The 674-nt window shown below is 37.2% G+C and overlaps 1 protein-coding gene across 1 annotated transcript in view; it reads left to right on the top strand.

Annotated features, from left to right (window-relative positions):
• NR4A2 (nuclear receptor subfamily 4 group A member 2) overlaps nt 1-674 on the top strand; it is a 4,696-nt gene that overhangs the window by 946 nt on the left and 3,076 nt on the right. The gene's annotated exons all lie outside the window — the stretch shown is intronic.

The raw sequence follows: 674 nt of genomic DNA, 5'->3' as shown, positions 1-674 counted from the left end.
GATGGAAATCGGTTAGGACAGAGGAGTGCGTCTGAGCTAACCATGCGGAACGGAATTCCCCGTGGTAAAATTAAGTGATCTCTTTATTTCACCATCCTGATTGAATAATCTTATCATTTTAAATAGAGGAGGTCTCCAAGGAATGTAAATAATATGAATGCCCACGGATTTGTATTTACCGAGCGTCTCTTTTCCTCCTCTTGGCATATAAAACACGGCTAGGAGCTGCGAGGTTAGCTTGGATGTTAACGCTGTCAATTTTCTCCTGTGAAATTCCCTGGGAAAAAAAATAAATGAAGGGGGGGGGGAAGGAAAAGGAAATAAAAGGGGAAAAAAAGGGAAAATAAATAAAGGGGGAAAGGAAATAAAAATAAAGAGGGAAAGGAAATAAAGGGAAAAGAAAATAAATCTAAAAGGTAGAAGAAGAAAAGGGAAAAAGGAAATTATAGAAAGGAAAAATTTAAAAGAGAGAAGAGAATAAAGGAAAAAAAAGGGGAAGGGATATAAAGGTTAAAAAGAGGAGAAGTAAAGATTAAAAAAAGAAAAGAAAATAAAGGGGGAAAATGAAAGCGGGAACAGAAAACGAAGGGGAAAGGGAACGAAACAAAGCGGAAAAACGGAAAAAAAATGAAGGAGGGGGAAAGAAAAAGAGAAACAAGGGGAAAAGGCGGTGA

Source organism: Geospiza fortis, unplaced genomic scaffold (genome assembly GCF_000277835.1).
Source record: "Geospiza fortis unplaced genomic scaffold, GeoFor_1.0 scaffold193, whole genome shotgun sequence".
Taxonomy (NCBI): domain Eukaryota; kingdom Metazoa; phylum Chordata; class Aves; order Passeriformes; family Thraupidae; genus Geospiza; species Geospiza fortis.
The sequence above is the reverse complement of the archived record's forward strand: the minus strand, read 5'-3'. Positions and strand labels throughout refer to the sequence as shown.